At 40.1% G+C, this 25,661-nt stretch overlaps 1 pseudogene across 1 annotated transcript; it reads left to right on the forward strand.

The window, feature by feature from the left end:
* The first annotated feature begins 3,576 nt into the window (after window positions 1-3,576).
* LOC309632745 (LLGL scribble cell polarity complex component 2 pseudogene) lies at window positions 3,577-25,661 on the forward strand (annotated as a pseudogene). The gene is made up of 3 exons (XR_014249585.1): window positions 3,577-4,721; window positions 5,273-6,002; window positions 6,796-25,661. The product of XR_014249585.1 is annotated as an LLGL scribble cell polarity complex component 2 pseudogene (transcript).

Raw genomic sequence — 25,661 nt, forward strand, 5'->3', positions numbered from 1 at the left:
CCCCAAAGGCGACCCCATACCCATTAAGCATATTCATTAGATCCTCCCTGTTCCCAGACCCTGGCAACCACTAATCTATTGTCTCTATGGATTTACCTATTCTGGACACTTGATGGTAAGTGGAATCATACAATATGTTGCCTTTTGTGTCTGTCTTCTTTCACTTAGCATACTTTTTTTTGAGGCTTATCCATGTTGTAGCATGTAGCACTCCTTCTTATGGCCGAATAATATTCCATTGTTTATCTTGTCATCTGGTAATGAACGTTTGGGCTGTTTCCACCTTTTGGCTTGTGTGAATAGTGCTGTGAACTTTTGTATACCAGTATTTTTTTGAATAGTTTTCAATTTCAGGGGTATATACCTAGGAGTTGAATTGCTAGGTCATATAATAATATGTTTAACTTTTTGTGGAACTGCCAAACTGTTTTCCACAGCAGCTGCACTATTAAACATTCCTACCAGCAATGTACAAGAATTGCAATATCTCCACATCCTCAATAACACTTATTATTTTCCGGGTTTTTTTAAAATTTATTTATTTATTTTATTATTTATTTTTGGCTGTGTTGGGTCTTCGTTTCTGTGCGAGGGCTTTCTCTAGTTGCGGCAAGTGGGGGCCACTCTTCATTGCGGTGCGCGGGCCTCTCACTGTCGCGGCCTCTCTTGTTGCAGGGCACAGGCTCCAGACGCGCAGGCTCAGCAGTTGTGGCTCACGGGCCCAGTTGCTCCGCGGCATGTGGGATCTTCCCAGACCAGGGCTTGAACCCGTGTCCCCTGCATTGGCAGACAGATTCTCAACCACTGCGCCACCAGGGAAGCCCCCGTTGTTCTTTTCTTTTTTTTGGTTTTTTTAAGAAGCCATCCTAGTGGGTATGAAGTGGTAACTCATTGTGGGTTTAATTTACATTTCCTTAATGACTACAGATGTTGAGTATCTTTTCATGTGTTTATTGGTCATTTGTATATTTTCTTAGGAGAAATGTCTCTCCAAGTCCTTTGCCCGTTTTAAAACTGGGTTGCTTTTCTTTTTGCTGTTAAGTTGCATGAAATCTTTGTATATTATAGATACTAGATCGTTATCAAATATATGATTTATAAATATTTTCTTTCATTCTATCTGCTGTCATTTCACTTTACTGATAGTGTCTTTAAAAATATATATATATATATATATATTTATTTATTTATTTAGTCGTGCCAGGTCTTAATTGCTGCAGGGGGGCTTCTTAGTTGTAGCAGTCCCCTTAGTTGCAGCAGGCAGGCTCCTTACTTGCGGCACATGGGCTCCTTAGTTGTGTCATGCAAACTCTTAGTTGAGGCATGCATGTGGGATCTAGTTCCCTGACCAGTGATCGAACCCAGGCCCCCGGCATTGGGAGCACGGAGTCTTATCCACTACACCACCAGGGAAGTCCCGAGAGTGTCCTTTTATGCACAAAAGATTTTAGTTTTGAAGAAGTCTAATTAACTTTGGTTTTTTTGTTTGTTGCTTATGCTTTTGGTGTCATATCCAAGACTCCATTACCAAATCCAAGGTCATAAAGATTTACCTCTATGTTTTCTTTTTTTTAACTTTGTACTTTATACTGGAGTAGAGTTGATTAACAATGTTGTGTTAGTTTCAGGTGTATAGCAAAGTGATTCAGTTATACATATACATGTATCTATTCTTTTTCAAATTCTTTCCCTGTTTAGGTTGTTACATAATATTGAGCAGAGTTCCCTTTACTATACAGTAGGTCCTTGTTGAAGATTTACCTCTATGTTTTCTTCCATGACTTTTAGAGTTTTATAGATCACACTTAAGTCTTTGATGCATTTTGATGTATTCTTTTGCATATGGTGTAAGGTAGGGTTGTACCTTCCCTTGCAAGTGGACCTCCAGTTGTCCTATCACCATTTGTTAATGAGACTGTTCTTTGTCAATTGAATGGTTTGGGATTCTTGTCAAAAATCAATTGAGTATAGATGTATTGGTTTATTTCTGGATTCTCAATCGTATTCCACTGAGATATATGTGTATTTTTAATGTCTGTTCCACACTGCTTTGATTACTGTAGCTTTGCAGTATGTTTTGAAATTGGGAAGTGTATTCCATTTCTGTTCTTCTTTTCAAAATAATGTTGACCTGTTTTAAGTTTGTATCTGGGTTCCCTTGCAATTCCATGTAAGTTTCAGGATCAGCTTTTTCATTTGTACCAAAGAAAAGGCCATTGGGATTTTCATTAGGATTGCACTGGATATGTAGATTACTTTAGGTACTTTTGCCATCTTGACACTATTAAGTCTTCTAATTCATGAACACAGGATGTCTTTCCATTCATTTAGGTCTTCTTTAATTCAACAATGTTTTGTAGTTTTCAGTGTACAAGTATTGCACCTATTTGGTTAAATTTATTTCTAAGTATTTTACTCTTTTTGATGCTACTGAAAATTGAATTTCCTCAGATTCCTATCTGGATTGTTCATTGCTAGTGTTTAGAAATACAACTAATTTTCATGTGTTGATCTTTTATCCTGCAGTTTCACTGAATTTGTTTATTAGCCCTAATAGTTTTTTGTGGATTCTTTATGATTTCCTATATAAGATCATGTCATCTGCAAAGAGGGGTGGTTTTACTTGTTTCTTTCTAATTTGGATGCCTCTTGTTTCTTTTTTTTTCTTAATATTTATTTATTTATTTATTTAGGCTGCACCAGGTCCCAGTTGTGGCACGTGGGCTCCTTAGTTGTGGCATGTGGACTTCTTAGTTGTGGCATGTGGGATCTAGTTCCCTGACCAGGGATCAAACCCGGGCCCCCTGCATTGGGAGTGCAGAGTCTTACTCACTGGACCGCCAGGGTGCCTCTTATTTCTTTTTTCTTGCCTTATTGCTCAAGTTAGACTTTCAGGACAATGCTGCTTACACAATTTTGAATAGAAGAAGCAAAAGCAGGCATTCTTTTTGTTGTTGTTGTTCCTGATCTTAGGGGGAAATCTTTCAGTCTTTCACTATTGATGTTAGTTGTAGTTTTTTTTTTTTTTTCATAAATGCCCTTAATCAGATTGAGGGAGTTCTCTTTATTCCCAGTTTGTTGAATGTTTTTACCATGAAAAAGTGTTGGATTTTGTCAAATTATTCTTCTGCATCAGTTGAGATGATCACGTTTTTCCTTCATTCTATTGATATTGTATATTACTTTGATTGATTTTTATATGTTGAATCCCTCTTGAGGTAAATATCATTTAGTCATGGTGTGTAATTCTTTTAACATTTTGCTGGATTCGGTTTGCAAGGATTTTATTGAGGATTTTTTGCATCTATATTCATAAGGGATATTGGTCTGAAAATTTCTTTTCTTGTGATGTCTCTGGTTTTGGCATCAGGTGATGTTAGCCCCATCAAATAAGTTAAGAAGTGTTCAGTGCTTTTCTATTCTTAGAAGAGTTTGAAAAGGATTAGTGGTAATTGTTCCTTAAAAGTTTGATGCAGTTCAGTAGTGAAGCCATCTTATCTGGTCCTGGACTTTTCTTTGTCAGAAGGGTTTTTGTTTGTTTGTTTTGTTTTTTAAACTACTGATTCAATCTCTTGTTATAAGCCTGTTCAGATTTCCTTTTTTTTTTTTTTTTCTTGAATCAGTTTTGGTGGTCTGTGTGTTTCTAGGAATTTGCCCATTTTATCTAGGTTACCTAACTTGTTAGTGTACACTGTTCAGAGTTTTCTCTCATAATCCTTTTTATTCCCTTAAATTCGCTAGTAATGTCCCCATTATGTTGTGTTTAAGTCATCTTTTTCTTGATTGAGGATTCACTTGGATGCTACAAACGTTCAGCTATTTCCCAGAATTCCCACAAAGTCAATTCTGACACTTATCTTTTTGGGGTTTCTGTGTAGGGACGGGCCCGTGCAGCTTCCCATTCTGCCATTTCCATTGACGTCCCTTCTAATTTTTGTTTTGTTTTGCTTTCGAGCAGAATGGCAAAATGCCTCTGATGTGCCAAGTTCCTTCCTCCATACATCCTCTGTGACTGGGACGCAAGTCTTCCATGCCCCGCCTTCCCACCCTCTGGGTTACCTGTCCCCCACCACTTCTCTGAAGCCCCCTCTAACTCTGTCAGCTACTCCCCTCCAAATTTTCTCCACCGCCCCCCTTTCTCTTTTTTGCACTGTTAAGAGCTGGCCCTTCTTTCCTTAACTTTCTTGCACGCACGCACGCACACCCTGCTTTTCTCCTTTGGAGATTCCTCACACGTAGTAATTCCCCAGCCGCTTGCCAGCAGGCTGGAGCGCCTCAGGGGCAGCACGGACGCTCACTTGTAAGCCCCAAGGGCCTCAGGCCAACCAGAGCTCCTCCCGAACCTGCGCTCGCAGAGCAGAGCGTGCACGTGCGCGTCTCCCGAGCACGCAAAGCGCCGGCCCGGCCGGCTGCTTGCGCCGCCGGAGCGACGTGGAAGTGAAACGCGCGGGGTTGGGCCGGGGCCACCCGAGAGCGGGCCGAGAAACTCGGCGGCTTTCTCTGGTTTAAAAAACAAACAAAGAAAAGAGAGAGCGAGGAGGGTGAGAGAAAGGGAGCGAGAAAGAGGAAAGAGGGAGCGGTTCTAAGCTAGACGGCTGGGGCCCTGAGGCCGGAGAGGAGGCTGCGGGACCGCAGCTCGGCTCGGAGGCCGGAGGCCGGGGCTTTCCCGTAATAACGGACGAAACTTCGGAGCCAATCAGCCGTGGAGGAAAGAAAAAAAGGTACTGCCGGACTGAGGCATTTTTCTAGCTTCAGTGGGGAGCGCGCCGGGTGCAGCGACCTGGGAGCCCGAGGCCCCAGAGAGTAGCCCGGGATTTGGCCGCGTCTCCCAGGTGCCCGCGTAGGCCGGGCGGCCGGCGGGAAAGGAAGCACCTCCTCCCAGAACTCACGTACCGGATTGAAGCAATAACGTTCGCGCAATAAGCAAACATACCTATTTTAAAGTGAATATTATTATTCCATTTTTTTCCTATTTGAACTTTTCTTTGAGTGAACTGTCTTACAATAATTTAGTCTGTTTTCTGAAATCTCAATTGTCTTTTCCTTTAAATAGCTGAGTAAATCATCGGGTGTTGCCCCAGTTCTGTCTGTAGACGGCTTGCTCTTAGAGAATTGTTTCTCTTGAGGGATCGCAGCCAAGGAGCAAGTCTGCATTTACATTTTCTGCCTATGGACTGCTACCTGAAATTATTTATCTCCTCTGTTTATTAATATCTTTAAGGTATTTATGAGCAAACAGAATAATCATTCCCTAACCTCTGTCTCCATTCAGGTGGATAATGGAGCTCCCCCCGACCCTGTTTGCACTCCAGTTTACTAGGAAAAGATATGTGAGAGCTGAGGGGGAAGAATGTGAGGAGTTCTTTCTCCGTAAGTAATCTTATTCATTAATTGACTCAAGAGATAATTATTGAGCACATCTTGTATGCCAGGCACTGTGCCAGGCAGTAGGACTACAGGACTCACCATCTCTAAGGAAAGATAAAAACAAAACAGAAAGTACTGGTATTGTTCATGAATCTACCAATGTTCTCTTCTAGTTACCTTCTGAGAAAATCTTTCCCCTCATACAAAGACAAATTTCTTAATGGACTGGAATCACATCTATTTTCCAACCAAGCCAAATAGCTTTGATTTGGTAAAGATTGCCAGAAAGATTTTTGTGATGAATAAGAGAACAAATCAACATGTTATCTCTACCCAGAAGAAGCTAGTGATAGTATTTTTTCTTTTTTCTTTTTTCTTTTTAAATATAAATTTATTTTATTTATTTTTGGCTGCGTTGGGTCTTCGTTGCTGTGCGCGGGCTTTCTTTAGTTGCAGTGAGCGGGGGCTACTCTTCATCACAGTGCCCGGGCCTCTCACTATCGTGGTCTCTCTTGTTGCGGAGCACAGGCTCCAGACGTGCAGGCTCAGTAGTTGTGGCTCACGGGCTTAGTTGCTCCGTGGCATGTGGGATCTTCCCGGACCAGGGCTCGAACCCGTGTCCCCTGCATTGGCAGGTAGATTCTTTTTTTTTTTTTTTTTTTAAGTCACCCTTTTTTATACTTTATTGGAGTATAATTGCTTTACAATGTTGTGTTAGTTTCTGCTGTATAACAAAGTGAATCAGCTATATGTATACATATCTCCCCATATCCCCTCCCTCTTGCATCTCTCTCCCACCCTCCCTATCCCACCCCTCTAGGTGGTCACAAAGCACCGAGCTGAACTCCCTGTGCTATGCAGCTGCTTCCCACTAGCTCCCTATTTTACATTTGGTAGTGTATATGTCAATGCTACGCTCTCACTTTGTCCCAGCTTACCCTTCCCCCTCCCCGTGTCCTCAGTAGTCACCCTTTTTTGAATGATTGTTTTATAAAAGATGCCCACAATTTATGACAACAATAACAGAAATAAAAAGAAAAAAAGACCTCTTATACAATCTTACTATCCAAAGGAAAAAACTGGCTTTTCCCTCTTTCTTTCTTTCTTTCTTTCTTTCTTTCTTTCTTTCTTTCTTTCTTGTCCTTTTCCAGTGAGTGTGTGTGTGTGTACACACACACATATATATAGACACACACATAAATATATATATTTATAAATATATATATGTATACATATATACACAGGTATTTTATGTCATTGTCATCATATTTAGTTAGAATTTGTATTCTGCCCATTTCATTTAACATTTGTTGTAAATGTTTCCATATGTTGCACATCCAGTTTGGCTACATATGATCTAATTTGCTGATGTTCCATAATTTGCAAAGGAATTAACATTTTGTTGGACATGTATATTATTTCTGGCAGGTAGATTCTTAACCACTGCGCCACCAGGGAAGCCCAGTATTTTTTCCTAATTGGAGGAGAGAGAGAGAAATAGTGCTCCCCTCACTATAAATCATATAATGAAATGATTTTTGTTGTTGTTGTTGATAATAACTCAGGTGAGAAAACTGTTGTCACAGATGAAATTTGAAGTTAGCAATCCAGGAAGTACATCTCAGGATCCTTCTACCTGCTAACCTCTAAGTCACTATTAGTTGCTATATAATTTTAAAGCTATTTTAACATGTAAAAAGTTTTTTTTATCAGTTGCCATATTTTCAAGCTTTGTATAGGAATAGTAAGAAAAAATAGATTTGGCCTTAGAAATCAAGGAGTCTATCTTTGTAGTTGGGGAACTGGGGAAACTAGTTTGCACTAAGCTAAATAGTAATGAAATAAAGTGTTTTCCTAAGGAAAACACTTGAGGTGAGATTGATGAAAGGGGGGGAAGAAAGAAATGGGGACAGTGTGTTTATTTTTTGCCAGGAAAAGTACCTCAAGTAAATAGTTCTCAGGAGGAGGCAGTAGCTACACCACAGAACCAAAGGTGGAAATTTCTGGAAAGTGCCCTCAGAAAGTGACCTAGGATTGTGAGGGGTCGATCAGCTTGAAAGGAGTGATATCTTTTAAATAGAAGAGCAGAATTAATAATTTCCATGCCCAGTCCTACATGAAGTAGATCAATCACGTATAAAGTAAAAGAGAGGGGAATAGTTTTCGCAGTTTCAGTTGAAAAGTAGTACAGTTGCAGGAAATGGGGGGTTGATGGAACTGCAACTTGCCCCTGGGCAAGGTTGAAGAAACTACCTTTGGGTGCCAAATGCAAATGAAATAGATTTTTTCTTTTCTTTTTTCTGTCTTTTCCCTCTTGTATAAGAAAATGTTACCAAGTGTTGGACGTGGGGTACGAATAAACATTGCTTGGGGAGAGTGAAATTATATAACATCTACAGAGGAAAATTATCAATATCCATGAAAAATTTTAAGGGACATCTATTTTATTCAGCAATTGCTCCTCTAGAAATTATTCTGCAGATACATTTGCACATGTGCAAAATGGCCCGTGTATAACAATAGCCACTGTAGCTTTGTAATAACAAGATATGAGACAATTTCAGTGGCCATAAATGAGGAGGGATTAATTAAATTATGAGGCTTCTCTAAAATTAATCATGTACAGCTATGGTCCAGAATGTAGCAGATCTAGCAAATATGTAATGATTTCCAAGATACATTGTTGAGTGAAATAAGAGAGGTACCGGACAATGTATGTAAAATGCTTCAAATTAAACTTTAGAAATATTTGTATGTGTGCTTGTATGTACGTAGAATATTTCTGGAAAGACACACAAAAAGTTGTTGACTATTGTCTCAAGGGAGGGAAGTAGATGTACTGAATACAATTTACTGCCAGTTTTAAAAACAAGTGTATGAACTATCTAATACAAGTAAAACAAATAACTAATAAAGCAAGTCAAGTACTGGTAGAAGGAAGTTGTTTCTTGAACTGACCACATTCTGTTTTGTAAGAATTCTGCAACTGTCAAAATTGCATTTACAGGAAGAGAAAAAAGAAAACTCCAGGGTAAGTCATTCAGTTAGTCCCTTATCTAAGCCTTAGTTTCCTCATTTGTAAAATGGGTATGAGGGTGACTACTTTGCAGGCTTGTTGTCTGTATTAAACATAAAGAATATAAATTATTATACATGCTAGCATGTGCATGCGCGCGCACACACACACACACACACACACACACTTCTGGCTCAGGCTTCCAGTTTCCCCAAAGCAGTTCCCAAAGGAAGACCAAGCGGGGCTTGAAGCAGGAAGAATTTAGGTACAACCAGGGCATTTTCTCACCAGCACAGGATTTAGCATTAGCAGTAAGTCCCATCCCTTTGGATTTCATTCACTAAACAAACATTACCTATCAAGTACTGTGCTGGCTGCTTGGATACAGTGATGAGCAAGACAAAACTGTGCCTTAAAAAATATTATGCAGTTTATACATGAATGTGTCTGCATTCAAATGATGTAAAACAAAATTAATGTTCCCCTTTGCTGCTGCTGTTTTCCCCAGAGGTAATTGCTGATATCCTCATAAAGTTGGGGGAAATACTTTATGACTTTGTTTGGTGCATGTTGTTTCCCCCCTTACAATAGCATCACACAATACACACTGTTCTATAACTGTCTAGAATATCAATATGTCTTGGAGATTTTTGCAAAGAATCAGAAAGATTCTCCCTCATTCTTTTAAACTGCTGTAGGTAGCCTATTGTATGGATAAATGTACGATTTAGTTAATCATTCCCCTAATGATGGACACTTAAGTCATTTTCTATTTTTTACTAGTATAAAATGGGCTATTAATGTTTGGTTATATATGTTACAAATGTTCTCTGCCGGCTTGTTGCTTGTATTATTACTTTATATATGGTATTATTTAGCCTACAGAATTTTAAAACTTTGATGGAAGCAAATGTATCAGTTTTTTAAAAAGATGTCTTAACAACTTTGTTGTCTTAAGGCCTTTTACACACCCAAGATTATGAACACATTCTCCTACATTTTCTGTTAATGTTTGACATTGACATATTTTGTTCACCTGGACTTTCACTGTGTGTGAAGTTGTGGTAGGCAGTATAATGCCCTTATCCCCAAGATGTCCATGTCCTAATTCCTGGAAACTGTGACTATATTAAATTCAAAATGGAATGGAAAAATGGAATGAAGGTTTCAGATGGAATTAAGGTTGGTAATCAGCAGACCTTGAGATGATGGTATATTAGTTTCCTATTGTTGCTACAAGTTCTGTGGCTTAAAACAACACACATTTATTCTCTTACAGTTCTGGATGTCAGAAAGCCAACATCAGTTTTCACTGGGCTAAAGTCAAAATGTTTTCAGGGCCGATTTTTTTCTGGAGTCTCTGAATGGAAAGTCCCTTTTCTTGTTTTTTTCATCTTCTAGTGGCCACTTGTATTCCTTGGTTTGGGGCCCCTTCCTCTATCTTTGAAGCACATCCCTCTAATCTCTGCTTCTGTCATATCTCCTTCACCTCTCTTTCATGAAATCTCCCTCAATCTCTCTCTTATAAGAACACTTGCAATTAATTTAGAGTTCACCCACATAATCTAGGATAATCTCCCCTTTTCAAAACCCTTAATTTAATTACATATGCAAAAGTCCCTTTTTCCATATATGGTAGCAATCATAGGTTCCAGGAACTCAGGCTTGGATATCTTTGGAGGACATTATTCACTCTGCCATGTGTATAGAGATTATCCTAGAGTATCCAGATGGTCCCAATGTAATTATAATTCATATAAATGGAAGAGAGAGGCATAACAAAGAACCAGAGAGCTGGCAGTGTGAGAAAGACTTAGTCCGATGGTGATGGCTCTGAAGATGAAAAAAGAGGGCAGTAAGCCAAGGAATGTGGAAGGCCTCTAGAGAGTGGAAAAGGCAAGAAACAAATTATCCTACAGAGCTTCAGAAAGGAACACAGTCCTGTTAACACATTGATTTTAACTCAGTGAGACCCATTTCGGAGTTTAATTTTAGTAAGAACACTTGAGATTTATCCTCTTAGTAGTTTTTTAAGTATACAATACAGTATTGTTGACTATAGGATAGATACAGTGTTGTAGAGCAGATCTCTAGAACTTATTCATCTTGCTTAACTGAAACTTTATGCCTATTGATTAATAATTCACACATCCCCTCTCTCTGGCTCCTGGCAACCACCATTACACATTTTGATTCTATGAATTGGACTATTTTAGGTAGCTGGTATAACTGAAATCGTGCAATATTTGTCTTTCTGTGACTGGTTTATTTCACTTAGCATAATATCTTCAAGGTTCATCCACGTTGCATATTGCAGAGTTTCCTTCTTTTTAAAGGCTAATAATCCATTGTATGTGTATACCACTATGACTCTATTCATCTGTTGATAGACATTCATGTTTTTTCACATCTTGGCTATCGTGACTGGTGCTGTAATGGAGTGTAATGAACATGGGAGATTTCTTTGAGATCCTAGTTTCAGTTCTTTTGGATAAATACCTAGAACTGGGATTGCTTGGTCATATGGTAGTTCTATTTTTATTTATATTTTTTGGCCACACTGCACAGCATGCGGGATCTTAGTTCCTCGACCAGGGATCAAACCCGTGCCCCCTGCATTAGAAGCGCAGATTCTTAACCACCAGACCACCAGGGAAGTCCCAGTAGTTCTGTTTTTAATTTTTTGAGGAACCTCTATACTGTTAACCATAGTGGCTACACTATTTTGCTTTCCCACCAACAGTGGACAAGGGTTCCAGTTTCTCCACATCCTAACCAACACTTGTGGTCTTTTTTTTTTTTTTTTTTTAAATAATAACCATCCTTACAGGAGTGAGGTGATATTTCATTGTGGCTTTGATTTGATTTGTATTTCCATGATGGTTATAGACTGTGGAGCATTTTTTCATATACCTGATAGCCATTTATATGTCTGCTTTGGAGAGATGCCTATTCAAGTCCTTAGCTCATTTTAAAATCAGGTTTTTGTTTTTGGCTGTTGAGTTGTAGGAGTTCCTTACATATTTTGGATATTAACCCCTTATAAGTTATATAGTTTGCAACTATTTTCTCTGAGTCCATAAATTGCCTTTTCACTCTGTTGTTTCTGTTGCTATAAAGGAGCTTTTTAGTTTGATGTAGTCCCAATTGACTGTTTTGCTTTTGTTGCCTGGGCTACTGTTGTCATATACAAAAAAATCATATTCAAGACCAATGAAGCTTTTCCCCAACATTTTCTTCTAGGAGTTTCACACTTTCATATCTCTTCTTTAAAAGTTAATCCATTTTGAGTTGATTTCCGTGTATGGTATAAGATAAGGGTACTATTTCATTCTTTAGCATATAGATATTCAGTTTTCCCAACACCAGTTGTTGAAGAGATTATCCTTTCCCCATTGTGTATTCTTGGCACTTTTGTCAAAGATCAGTTGACCATGTATGCATATGTTTATTTCTGGGCTCTCTAGTCTGTTCCGTTGGTCCAAATCTCTGTCTTTATGCCAGTACAGTACTGTTTTGACTATTGTAGCTCTGTAATATATTTTGAAATCAGGAAGTGGAGTACCTCCAGTTTTGCAAGATTGCTTTATCTATTCGGGTTCTTTGGTGTTTCCGTATGAGTTTTAGGATTGCTTTTTCTACTTTTGTGAAAAAATGCTGTTGGAATTTGGATAGGGGTTACATAGAATCTGTAGATCACTTTGGGTAGTATGGACATTTTAACAACATTAACTCTTCAATCCATGAATATGGGATATCTTTCCATTTGTTTGCGTCTTTATCAACATCTTATAGTTTTCAGTGCACGGGTCTTTCACATCCTTGTTTATATTTATTCCTAAATATGCTATTGTTTTTTATGCTGTTATGAATGATATTTCTTTAATTTTCAGATAGTTCAGTGTTAGTATAGAGAAATACAACTGATTTTTGTATGTTGATTTTGTATCCTGCAAATTTACTGAATTTATTAGTTCTAACAGTTTCTTGGTGGAGTCTTTAAGATTTTCTATATATAAGATATTGTCATTTGCAAACATGGACAGTTTTACTTCTTTCTTTCCAATTTGGATGCCTTTTATTTCTTTTTCTTACCTAAGTGTTCTAGCTATAATTTCTAGTACTATGTTAAATAGAAGTAGCAAGAGCAGTTATCCTTGTCTGTTACTAATATTAAAGGAAAAGCTTTCAATTTTTTACCATTTAGTGTGAGGTTAGCTGTGGGCTTGTCATATATGGCCTTTATTATGTTGAGGTAATTTCCTTATATTCCTTGTTTTTTGAGAGTTTTTATCATAAAAGGGTATTTGAATTTTGTCAAATGCTTTTTGTTCATCTGTTGAGATGATTGTGTAATTTTTATTCTATATTCTGGTATTGTGGTGTATCACATTTATTGATTTGTATATGTTGAACCAACATCCTTGCATCCCAGGGATAAATCCCACTTGGTCATGATCTACAGTCCTTTTAAAAAGCTCTTGAATTTGGTTTGCTAGTATTTTGTTTAGGATTTTGCATTTGTATTCATCTGGGATATTGGCCTGTAGTTTTCTTTTCTTGTAGTGTCTTTTTCTGGCTTTGGTATCAGGATAATGCTGACTTCATAAATGAGTTTGGAAATGTATATACTTCTCTTCAAGTTTTTGGAAGAGCTTGAGACAGATTGGCATTAATTCTTTTAAAATGTTTGGTAGAATTCATTAGTGAAGCCATCTGGTCCTGGGCTTTTCTTCCTTGGGAGATTTTTGATTATTGATTCAACCTTCATACAAATTATAGGTCTTGTTAGACTATAGTTGAGACTTTTTTTTTTGGGGGGGGCTGTGCCATGCAGCTTGTGGGATCTCCGTTCCCTGACCAGGGATTGATCCCAGGCCACAGCAGTGAAAGCCGGGAATCCTAACCACTAGGCCACCAGGGAACTCCCTAGACTTTGTTTTTCTTTATGATTGGGTCTTGGTAGGTTGTATGTTTCTAGGAATTTATCCATTATTTCTAGGTTATCCAGTTCGTTGGTGTATAATTGTTCATACTGGTCACTTATGATCTTTTTAATTTCTATGGCATCTTTTTTTTTTAATTCTTTTTTAAATTAATTAATTAATTTTTTGCTGTGTTGGGTCTTGTTGCTGCACGCGGGCTTTCTCTAGTTGCGGTGCGTGGGCTTCTCATTGTGGTGGCTTCTCTTGTTGCGGAGCATGGCTCTAGGCACACAGGCTTCAGTAGTTGTGGCTCATGGGCTCTAGAGCTCAGGCTCGGTAGTTGTGGCACACGGGATTAGTTGCTCTGCGGCATGTGGGATCTTCCCGGACCAGGGCTCGAACCCACGTCCCCTGCATTGGCAGGCGGATTCTTAACCACTGCACCACTAGGGAAGCCCCTATGGCATCTTTTTAAATGTCTTCTCTTTCATTTTATTTTGTCATCTCTTTTGTTTTCTTAGTCTTTCTAAGAGTTTGTCCATTTTATTTACCTTTTCAAAATATCAGCTCTTAGTTTCATTGGTTTTTTTCACTTGTTTTTCTATTTTCAATTTCACTTACTTATGTTCTAATCTTTCTTATTCCCATCTTTTTGATAACTGTAGGCTTAATTTATTCTTTTTCTCGCTTCTTGGGGTGTAAAGTTAGGTTGTTTGAGATTTTTTTTTCTTTTTTAATTAAGCATTTATGACAATAAATTTCCCTCTTAGTACTGCTTTTGTTGGATCTCATATGTTTTGATATGTTGTGTTTTTATTTATCTCAAGGTATTTTCAAATTTCCTTTTAAATCCAATTGTTGTTCAAGATTATTGTTGTTTAATTTCCACACTTGTTAATTTTTCCAGTTTTTTGTCTACTATTGAGTGCTAGTTTCATTCCATTGTGGTCAGAAAAGATATTTGGTATAATTTCAATCTTCTTAAATTTGTTAAGACTTTGTTTTGTGACCTAAATGTGAGCTATCCTGGAGAATGTTCCATGTGCACTTGAGAAGAATGTGTTCTGCTGCTGTTGGGTGGAATGTTCTATACAGTAAGTCTCCTACATACAAACGAGTTCCGTTCTGAGAGCACATTCATAAGTCCAGTTTGTTCGTAAGTCCAACAAAGTTAGCCTAGGCACCCAGCTAATACAATCGGCTATAGAGTACTGTACTGTAATAGGTTTATAATACTTTTCACACATATAATTCATAAACAAAAAATAAAGAAAACATTTTTAATCTTACAGTACAGTACCTTGAAAAGTACAGTGTACAGTACAACAGCTGGCATACAGGGGCTGGCGTTGAGTGAACAGGCAAGAAGAGTTACTGACTGGAGGAGGGAGAGGAGGTGGGAGATGGTAGAGCTGAAGGATCAACAACAATAGGAGACAGAGGGCAAGCTGCAATTTTCACTCACACCTGACGATGGCACAGGTTCTGGTTCCTTGCTGGATTTAATTCTGTCTACCCTCTTGAAAAAACGAACCAGTGATGTCTGGGTAGTAGCTCTTTTTTTCTCATCATAGATGACATGGTAGCACTGGATTGCATTCTGAACGGCTGCTGCAACCTTCGTATACTGTTCTACATTCTGGTCCTATGCCTCAAAAACTAAGAGTGCCTCCTCAAATAAAGAAAATCCCCTTGCCATTTCCTGCATCGTGAATCTCTTCGGTTCTTCAGTTACTTCTTCTTTCTCTTGTCTCTCTTCATCCTTGCTCTGGGCCTCCAATTCCATCAGGTCTTCATTAATAATCTCCTCATGTTGCACAGCAAGGAGTTCAATGAAGTCGTCCTCTTGCAGATCTAGCTGAAATAAAGATACTATACTACTGTACTCTGTACAGTACTGTACAGTAAAGTACACAGAAGCACAACGACTTGTAGAGGATGCATGCAAGTGACAATATACGCCAGACAAGTGAACTAACTTACGTGATTGGACATGCGAACACACGTTCCTATCTTTGAAAGTTTGCAACTTGAAGGTTCGTATGTAGGGGACTTACTCTGTATGTCTGTTAGGTCCATTTAGTCTATAGTTTTGTTCAAGTCCTCTGTTTCCTTTTTGATCTTCTGTCTGGATGTTCTATCCATTACTGAGAGTGGAGTCTCTTACTATTATTGTCTTGTCTTGTCTTATATTGTTTATTTCTCCCTTCAAACTGTCAATGTTTGCTCTATATATTTAGGTGCTCTGATGTGTGTAATATATATAATTCTTATATCTTGTTGGTAGATTGGCACTTTTATCAGTATAATGTCCTTCTGTCTCTTATGACAATTTTTGACTTATAATCTATTTTGTGTGATATAAGTATAGCCAACCCTGCTCTATTTTGGTTACTATTTCTGTGGAATGTCTTTTTCCATCCCTTCACTTTCAACCTGTGTGTCCTTTTTAGACAGCATATAGTTGAGTCTTGTTTTTTTAATTCGTTCAGCCACTCTTTGTCTTTTAACTAAAGAGTTTAATATTTTTTCATTTAATGTTAATTACTGACAGAAAAAGATTTACTGTTACCATTGAGTTCACTGTCTTCTGTTAGGTTTTTTTGTTTTTTGTTTTTGTTTGTTTTGTTTGTTTGCTTTTTTCTCTGAAAGATCCTTTTATGAATCATGGTGGAATTACCTGTACCAGATATTTTAAATATGCAGAACTTTATAATCATGAGGTGATTTCAGTGAACAAGAAAAGCTTTCCAAAGTGAACTTAGCCAAAATTGTATTTAATCTTCCTTAAATATAGACACATTTTAGTTATTGGGGAGAAAGTCTGTTGAAATATAACAGGAAGTATTCGGATCCCTCTCTACTACTCCTCTGCCCTGCCCCCTGTAGCTTCACATAGCCCAGAATCCATTTACTTTTTTTTTTTTTTTAATAAATTTATTTATTTTATTTTTGGCTGCGTTGGGTCTTTGTTGCTGTGCACGGGCTTTCTCTAGTTGCGATGAGCGGGGGCTACTCTTCACTGCAGTGCGCGGGCTTCTCATTGCGGTGGCTTCTCTTGTTTCAGAGTACGGGCTCTAGACGCGGGCTTCAGTAGTTGTGCACAGGCTTAGTTGCTCCGCGGCATGTGGGATCTTCCCGGACCAGGGCTCGAACTCGTGTCCCCTGCATTGGCAGACAGATTCTTAACCACTGCGCCACCAGGGAAGCCCTCCATTTACTTTTGTTCCAATAACCACTATACTTTATATTCTTTTAAAGTGGAAACTTTGAAGTTGTAATAAATGGATTGTATCATACTACTCAGTTTGTTCAATTCAGTAAGCATTCATAGAGCATTAGGCATCCCTCTAGTTTAGGTACCAGAGAGCAGTAGCTTTCAAACATTGTATACCATGAAAAACAACATTTTATACCATGACTCACAGTAACAAGTATCAATATGGTTAACATTGTAACCCACCATGTCATTTGTGTGCACCTATACTCATAACTGAAACAAGTCTCATGAAATAACACTTATTGGTATTATGGGAGATATACTTTGATATTTTCTGTTCTATTTTTTTTCTTTTTAAAAACTTTTTATTGAAGTATAGTTGATTTACAGTGTTAATTTCTGCTATACAGCATTGTGACTCAGTTATAAATATATATAATATTTTTCATATTTTTTTCCATTATGGTTTAATCACAGGATATTGAATATAGTTCCCTGTGCTATACAGTAGGACCTTGTTGTTTATCCATCCTGTATATAATAGTTTGCATCTGCTAATCCCAAACTCCCAGTACTTCCCTCCCACATCCCCACTCCCTCTTGCCAACCACAAGTCTGTTCTCTATGTCTGAGTCTCTTTTTGTTCCATAGATATGTTCATTTGTGTCCTGTTTTAGATTCCACATATAAGTGATATAATACGGTATTTGTCTTTCTCTTTCTGACTTACTTCACTTAGTATGATAATCTCTAGGTCCATCCATGTTGCTGCAGATGGCATTATTTCATTTTTTTTAATGGTTGAGTAATATTCCATTGTGTGTATATATACATATATACACACATATCACATCTTCTTTATCCATTCATCTGTCGATGGACATTTAGGTTGTTTCCATGTCTTGGCTATTGTACATAGTGCTGCTATGAACATAGTTTCCAGAGGAGGCCCTCCACCGGTGGATGTTTGAGGTGGTGGAGGCTCTGCAGGAACATCCTTGGGACCCCGACCAGATCCTCATTGGCTACAGCTTGGGCCTCATCGTCTTCTGGGACCTGCAGGGCAGCCGCGTGCTCTGTCATTTCCTCAGCAGCTAGCAACTGGAGAATATCTGCTGGCAGCGGGATGGTCATCTGATAGCTGCCATTCTGACAGCAGCTACTGCCAGTGGCCCGTGTCCAGTGATACCCAGCAACCAGAGCCACTGCACAGCTGTGTGCCTTATGGTCCTTTTCCTTGCAAAGCTATTACCAACATCTTCTGGCTGACCACCAAGCAGGGGTTGCCCTTCACCATCTTTAAGGGTGGCATGCTGTGGGCCGGCTATGGGGACTGCCACTGCATCTCGGTGGCCCACAACAGCCGGCAGACAGCCTCTGACTTCACCTCCCGAGTCATCGACTTTACTCTTCTCGTTGAGATGGACCGTGCGGCTGCCTTTGATGACCCCTACGCTCAGGTGGTGCTGGCTGAGGAGGAGCTGGTGGTGATTGACCTGCAGACGGCCGGTTGGCTGCAGATTTAGCCTCCCTACCTGGCCTCCCTGAATTGCTCTGCCATCACCTGCTCCCACCAAGTCTCCAACATCCCCCTGAAGCTGTGGGAGCACATCATCGCTGCTGGCAGCTGGCAGAACACACATTTCTCCACCGTGGAGTGGCCCATAACTCATAGGGCATGAGGACAGCATGGTGAGGTTCTGGGATGCCTCTGGCATGTGCTTGCTGCTGCTGTACAAACTCAGCACTCTACAGGTGTTCCTCACCAACACAGACCCCAGTGAGAGCCTCACTGCCCAGGGCCAGGATGAGTGGTCCCTGCTCTGCAAGGTGGGCTCCTTCGACCCCCACAGTGATGATCCTCAGCTGGGCATCCAAAAGATTTTCCTCTGCAAATACAGTGGCTACCTGGTTGTGGCCACCATGGCAGGGCAGGTGAGGTTGCTGGAGCTAAATGACGAGGAGGTGGAGCACTCCGTGGAGCAGGTGGAGGCTGACCTGCTGCAGGACCAGGAAGGCTACCTCTGGAAGGGGCAGGAATGCCTGTGTGCCTGCCCGGGGCCTGTGCACTTTGAGCCTGGCTTTCAGCCCTTTGTATTGGTGCAGTGCCAGCCCCTGGCTGTGGTCACCTTCTTGGCCCTGCACTCCCAGTGGCACCTCGTGGCCTTCGGCACCAGCCATGGCTTCAGCCTCTTTGACCACCAGCAGTAGCAGCAGGTCTTTGTCAAGTGCACACGCCTCAATGATCAGCTCGCCTTGGAGGGCCCGCTGTCCCACGTGAAGTTCCTAAAGACATCTCTGTGCCAGTCCTTCCGCTGGACACGTCGCAGCCGGGTGTCCAAAAGGTAGCAGTGGCCCACTGGCCCTCCAGGAGATGTGCAGGAGGGGAGCACCAGGGCAGAGCAGACCCACATGCAGAACATGGAGCTGGCACCCGTGCAGTGCAAGATGGAGGCCCATTTGGCAGCAGACACCTTCATGGGCTTAGTCCGGACCCTCTACTTCACTGACATCTACCTGAGGAACAACTCTCGCCTCTGCCCCTTGCTGTGGGCTGGCACCAATGGTAGTACCGTCTATGCCTTTGCCTTGTGCATGACACCCGAGGAGCAGAGAATAGATGAGCCGGTGCGAGCAGAGCAGGCCAGGGAGATCCAGCTGTTGCCTGGTGGGCATCCTGGTGCTGGACGGACACAGTGTGCCCCTTCTCAAGTCCCTGGAAGTGGCCCATGACCTGTCAAAGAGCCTGGACATTCAGGGAAGCCACCAGCTACTCACTGTGTCAGAAGAGCAGTTCAAGGTGTTTCACGCTGCCCAAGATCAGTGCCAGGCTGAAGCTGAAGCTAACCACCCTAGAGGGCTTGCGGGTGCAGTGAGTCACTGCGGCCTGCTTCCGCAGCTGTCGAGCTGAGGACTATAGGGAACATCACCTGGCTGTCCTCACCAACGTGGGTGATGTCCAGGTGGTCTCACTGCCCCTGATCAAGCCCCAGGTTCACTATAACTACTTCTGCTGGGTGGATGTCAGCAGCATTGCTTTCTGCATCTTCACCAAATATGGCCAAGGTTTCTACCTGATCTCACCCTCCGAACTTGAGCACTTCTCTCTCTCCACCAAGTGGCTGGTTGAGCCCCAGTGTCTGGTGGATTCAGCAGAAACGAAGAACTACAGCCGCCCCCGCAATGGATCGGGCCCTGAGAAGGCCTTGGGCGGAGCCAGGAACTAAGCCAAAGTGATGGAGAGGAGAGGAGAGGAGGTCGGCCCGAGATGGAGCATGCTCTGCTCAGTGACGAGAGGGTCCTGAAGGAGATCCAGAGCACGCTGGAGCGAGACCAAGGGCACTGTGGCAATTGGCCATTCTTAGCAAGTGGGTTGCAGCCTCAGCAATGGGGGAGGATGCTCCTGAGTTGCTATCACTCTATCTCCTTCTGCGGCAGAGTGAGTGGTAGGGGCATCCAGGCTGCATGATGAGCACACACTACTGAGGCCTCTTCCTTGGGTCACCACCCCACCTGGAGAGGCCCATGCACTGGGCCATGCAGGGGCTAGGGGGACCCCCAGTTTCCACCCTGCTGCTGCTCCTGGCCTCGGGAGAGGAGACACCCCAGGTCCTTGGGGCTATCCCTTCCTGGGCCTTGGCTATCTTGGTCCTTTTGTCAATGTTGCACAGTTTTTAAACCCCCCACTCCCCCCTTTTTGTTAGTCTTTTAATTAGTTTGTCTTCCTTTTCCTCTCTTGATGTCTTCCTTTGTGTTTTGTTGTTTTTTTGTATAGCTGTGCTTTGATTCCTCTCTTTCTTCTGTGTAGTTTCTGTAGGTCCTTCCTTCCTTCCTTCCTTCTTTCATTGGGTCTTCTTTGCTGCGTGCGGGCTTCCTCTAGTTGTGGTGAGCAGTGGCTACTCTTCGTTGTGGTGCGTGGGCTTCTCATTGAGGTGGCTTCTCCTGTTGCAGAACATGGGGTCTAGGTGCGCGGGCTTCAGTAGTTGTGGCTCGCAGGCTCTAGAGCACAGGCTCAGTAGTTGAGGTGCAGGGGCTTAGTTGCTCTGCGGCGTGTGAGATTTTCTCAGACCAGGGCTCAAACCCGTGTCCCCTGCATTGGCATGAAGATTCTTAACCACTCCGCCACCAGGGAAGTCTGTGTTTTTCTTTTTTATTGTGGTAAAATATACATAACGTGATATTTACCATCTTAACCATTTTTTAGTACAGTTCAGTGGTGTTAAATACATTCACATAACTTTTTCATCATGTAAAACTGAACCTCTGTACCCTTTAAACAATGACTCCCCATTCTCCCCTCCCCTCAGCCCCTGGCAACCACCTTTCTACTTTCTGTCTGTATAATATTGACTGCTCTAAGTACCTCATATAAATGGAATCATACAGTATTTGTCTTTTTGTGACTGGCTTATTTCACTTAGCGTAATGTCCTCAAGGTTCATCCATATTACAGTATATTGCAGAATTTCCTTCAAGACCGAATAATGTTCCATTGTATGTATATACCACATTTTGCTTACTCATCTATCCATGGACACGTGGGTTGCTTTCACATTTTAGCTATTGTGAATAATGGTGCTATGAACATGGGTGTACAGATACCTCTTTGAGACCCTACTTTCCATTCTTTTGGGTATATACTCAGAAGTGAAATTGTTGGAGCATATGGTATTTCTATTTTTAATTTTTTTAGGAACTGCCATGCAATTTTCCACAGCCACTGTGCCAATTTACATTCTTATTGGTAGTGCATAAGGGTTCCAATTTTTCCACATCCTCACTGACACTTGTTTTCTGTTTTTTGATAGTAGCAATCCTAATGGGTATAAGGCTGTAGGTATTTTTTTACATGGTTACGTTGAGGCTTACATACAATATCTTAGAGCTGTAACAGTCTATTTTCAGACTGATAATAACTTAAGTTCAGTCACCTACAAAACCTCTACATTTTAAGTCCCCCACACACTTTATATTATTGTTGTCACATTTTACATCTGTTCATATTTGTACCTTTTAACATTTTAAAATTATAGTTTTTTTAATACTTTTTTCCTTTAACTTTTATACTGGAATTAAAAGTGACTTACTCATCATGATTAAAATATTACAGTATTCAGTATTTGTCTACATGTTTACCTTTAAACAACAAATTTCATATTACCAGCCGAAGGCACCATCTCGACTCTCCTCCATGTGGCTAGATAGTGTTGGACCTGCCAGAGCTCCAACATGAGCAAGAGAGAAGCCAGTCCTTTGAGGAGCCCCATCAGAAAAGCTGGGGAGGGTGAAATAGGTAAAGGGGATTAACTGAATGGTGATGGAGGGAAACTAAATTTTTGGTAGTATGCATGCTGTAGTGTATACAGAATTAGAAATATAATGTTGTACACATGAAACTTATATAATGTTATAAATCAATGTTACCCCAATAAAATAAATTTTAAAATATATCAGTCCATCAATTACAGAAAATGTATTAGAGCAATGCAAGTTGTTAATAATAGGGGGAACTGTGTGTGTGTGGCAGGAAATAGGAGGAAGTATATGAGAACTTGGTAATTTTTGCTTTTTTTCCCATGAACTTAAAACGGTTCTAAAAAATAGTCTATAATTTAAAAAATATTTTAAATTATGAGCATCTGCTACTTTTGTAATCAGCAAAGAATCAGCAAGAAAAGAATACATACTGTTTTTTTGAAAGAGTCAGTATTATGTGTGTTTGGAATTTAGGAGTGCGTAAATAGGGAGCTCTGGGACACCACCTTTAGTCATGTACACAGGGAACTAAGAAATGCCAGTTTCCGGAGAGAGAGACTACATCATTTATGTTTAGTAATCAAAGGCGAATGGCCATGTGGCTCAGAGAAAGAGAGAGAGCCTGAGAGAATGGCTGCTTTTGTTCTGATGGCTTTCTTTTTCCTAGTTTTAGTATCCTTTTAATTAACTTTACTTTTTGCCTAATCTCTAAAGCATCACCCTGCCCCTGAAAATGTCTTTTTTTGAGAATCTTCCCAAAGGGACAAGAAAGCCAGCTTAGTCATCCCCAGCATCTGTAAAATGGAGGCATGAGCTTTATATACGCAGTCATTGTAATAAAACTCCACCATCACGTAAATAGCTGTGGGATCCGCTCCCGCTGAAGTTGATCTATAGTAAAAATGAGGAAGAGTGCCCTGTCTTTAAGGCAACTACAATCTGGTAGGGGAGACAAGGCATGAATTCTTGAGAAGTCTATGCAGGCAACAAGTCACCATCTATAACCAACTGACAGCTGTGTACTACATGCTGAGTAACTGATATAGATGACAGTGCTACATACTTCGAGGAAGGAAATAGCACTCAGTTTTGAGTCATGGTGACAGTACTGAATATGAGGGAGAGCTGTAATCACTAAAACTAAATTTAAGTTATGAGTAAATGATTCTACGCAGCAAACTACACAGAAACATCCACTGCATTTGTCGATATTGTTTTAATTAATTCTTAGTGAGAAACTGAAACCAACATCAATCTGTCTACAAGTAACTTAGGTATTTTAACATGTTCACTAAGTTCTTTTTCTTTTTCTTTTTTTAAATTCTGAAGTCTAACATACATACAGCAAAATGCATAAAATATAAACATTCAGTTTCACAAATAATTACAGAGCAAACACCTGTATTCCAACCAACTAGGTCAAGAGATAGGCTATTTTAAGTTCCACAAGTCTCCAGAATGTCTTTTCTTGATCACAAGCTGTCCCTTTTCCCAAAATGTAACCTCTGTATTGACCTTTGTAATAGTTACTTCCTTGTTTTTCTTTATAGTTTTCCATCTATATATTGATCCCTAAAAATGTTGTTTTATTTCTCCGATTTTTATCTTTATATATATATAGAATCATGCTATATGTATTTTTTGTTTTCCCTTTTGCCCAACATTATGGTTTTTTTGAGATGCATCATGCTGTTTTCACTCTTCAATAGTGTTCCATTGTATGGATATACTAAAATTTATCCTTGCAGAGTCAAGATAGCGTAATAGGAGGATGCAGAATTCGCGTCTCCACACAACTAGGGCACATGCCAGGCACCAGTGGGGGACCACGGACACCTAAGGGGACAGGAGGAACCACCAGTTACTGGCTTGCAGGATCTTGGTTCGCAGGCTGGAGGTTGGGCCCGAGCTCCTGTGGTAGGAACTCCGAGTCCAAAGTGCTGGACTAACAGAGAAACTCAGACCCCAGGGAATATTAATCAGAGTGAGGCATCCCGGAGGTTCTCATCTCAGTACCAAGACCCGACTCTATCCAACTGCCTGCAAACTCCAGTGCTGGGTGTCTCAGGCCAAACAACCAGTAAGACAGGAATACAGCAACACCAGTCACCAAAAAAAAAAATGACAAAAAAAAATGTTACAGACGAAGGAGCAAGGTAAAAACCTACAAGACCAAATAAATGAAGACAAAATAGGCAACCTACCTGAAAAAGAATTCAGAGTAATGATAGTAAGGATGATACAAAATCTCAGAAACAGAATGGAGAAAATACAACAAACATTTAACAAGGATCTAGAAGAACTAAAGAGCAAACAAACAGTGATGACCAACACAGTTACTGAAGTTAAAAATACTCTAGAAGGAAGCAATAGCAGAATAACTGAGGCAGAAGAACAGATAAGTGACCTGGAAGATAAAATAGTGGAAATAACTACCGCAGAGCAGAATAAAGAAAAAAGAATGAAAAGAATTGAGGACAGTCTCAGAGACATCTGGGACAATGTTAAATGCACCAATATTCAAATTATAGGGGTTGCAGAAGAAGAAGAGAAAAAGAAAGGGTCTGAGAAAATATTTGAAGAGATTATAGTCGAAAACTTCCCTAATATGGGAAAGGAAATAGTCAAGTCCAAGAAGCACAGAGAGTACCATACAGGATAAACCCAAAGAGAAACACACCAAGACACATATTAATCAAATTAATAAAAATTAAATACAAAGAAAAAATATTAAAAGCACCATGGGAAAAGCAACAAATAACATGCAAGGGAATCCCCATAAGGTTAACAGCTGATCTTTCAGCAGAAACTCTGCAAGCCAGAAGGGAGTGGCAGGACATATTTAAAGTGATGAAAGGGAAAAACTTACAACCAAGATTACCAAGCAAGGATCTCATTCACATTCAATGGAGAAAATAAAACCTTTACAGATAAGCCAAAGTTAAGAGAATTTAGCACCACCAAACCAGCTTTTCAACAAATGCTAAAGGAACTTATCTAGGCAGGAAACACAAGAGAAGGAAAAGACCTACAAAAACCCAAAACAATTAAGAAAATGGTAATGGGAACATACATATCAATAATTACCTTAAATGTAAATGGATTAAATGCTCCAACCAAAAGACATAGAGGGGCTGAATGGATACAAAAACAAGACCCATATATATGCTGTCTAGAAGAGACCCACTTCAGACCTAGGGACACATACAGACTGAAAGTGAGGGGATGGAAAAAGATATTCCATGCAAACGGAAATCAGAAGAAAGCTGGAGTAGCAATTCTCATATCAGACAAAATAGACTTTAAAGACTATTACAAGAGACAGAGAAGGACACTACATAATGATCAAGGGATCAATCCAAGAAGAAGATATAACAATTATAAATATTTATGCACCCAACATAGGAGCACCTCAATACATAAGGCAAATGCTAACAACCATAAAAGGGGAAATCGACAGTAACACAATCATAGTAGGGGACTTTAACACCCCACTTTCACCAATGGACAGATCATCAGAAATGAAAGTAAATAAGGAAACAGAAGCTTTAAATGACACATTAAACAAGGTGGACTTAATTGATATTTATAGGGCATTCCATCCAAAAACAACAGACTACACTTTCTTCTCAAGTGCTCATGGAACATTCTCCAGGATAGACCATATCTTGGGTCACAAATCAAGCCTTGGTAAATGTAAGAAAATTGAAATCATATCAAGTATCTTTTCCGACCACAATGCTATGAGACTAGATATCAGTTACAGGAAAAAAACTGTAAAAAATACAAACACATGGAAGCTAAACAATACACTACTAAATAACCAAGAGATCACTGAACAAATCAAAGAGGAAATCAAAAAATACCTAGAAACAAA

The sequence above is a fragment of the Balaenoptera borealis genome, assembly GCF_965194805.1.
Source record: "Balaenoptera borealis genome assembly, chromosome: 8".
Taxonomy (NCBI): domain Eukaryota; kingdom Metazoa; phylum Chordata; class Mammalia; order Artiodactyla; family Balaenopteridae; genus Balaenoptera; species Balaenoptera borealis.